Source organism: Chaetura pelagica, unplaced genomic scaffold (genome assembly GCF_000747805.2).
Source record: "Chaetura pelagica isolate M959 unplaced genomic scaffold, ChaPel_1.0 scaffold90, whole genome shotgun sequence".
NCBI classification, from domain to species: domain Eukaryota; kingdom Metazoa; phylum Chordata; class Aves; order Apodiformes; family Apodidae; genus Chaetura; species Chaetura pelagica.
In genome coordinates, this window is record NW_009953496.1 from 14,495,765 (window position 1) to 14,496,742 (window position 978).

The window sequence follows — 978 nt, forward strand, 5'->3', positions numbered from 1 at the left end:
TAATGCATAAAAGTGCTTGTAAATGCTTCTAAATTACTTTCAGGAAGGAACAGATCACTTACTCCAGTACTTGTTGCTGTACACCATTAAGAAATATATTTGGACATAATCTTCACAGTAATAAGTGTTCTAGGAACCTGCAGTGGTTTGTATTTTTGCTAGCTCCTATTGCTAGAAAAAGTTTAATCAAGTGCTTACCCGCTTTCACTGTTTACACAGTGTGAGTGAGGGTAGAATCTGCTCTTCATTAGTAGCTGTCTGTCAAACCTATTTCCTTTGTACACTCTTTGCATAATCACAGCCTGATGATTGACAACAGAGGCATGTTTCTAGCCAGATTTCCTACTTTGTGGCCTCTGTTTCCTCCCTGGTAAGCCTGAGGCATGCTTGCTGAGAGTTGTTTTTTTTCCCCAGTTATATCTTCAGCATATCCAAAAAAACCACACCACCAAACTTGGGTAGTAAAACCAGACTTAGGTAGACTTCAGGCATTGGAGACCAAAAATGTCACCCCAGAACTCTCCTGTTTAACTTAACTGAGCAACCACTGTCCCTTTGACGCATGGAGGTGCTGAGCAGTTCCCCTCCACCCATTTAGAGCTGCTCACCTTTGAGCAGTTATCTACCGAGCTACTGCTTAAGCTCCTTTGAAACAAAGTGATGCAATACCCAACAGCCACGGGTGTGATACAGTGTTATGGTACAAACTAAAGGGCCAGGCCACCCTAAAATTGTGTTTGCTTATGTTTTGCTTTTAAAACAGAGCTATTGTATCTCATAGCCTGAAGGCTACTGTATGTGCATGGGAATATAGAGATTGTGTTTTCAGCCTGCAAAGATTCAATCCAGGTCTCCCACCACCTGATTGGCAGTGGACTGAAGAACTTCTTGGAGCTAATCCCTGATCTCTAAAAATTTTTTTTTGCATTTTGTATTGTACATTCATTGGCTAAAAATCTCAGAAATTATCCAGGTAGG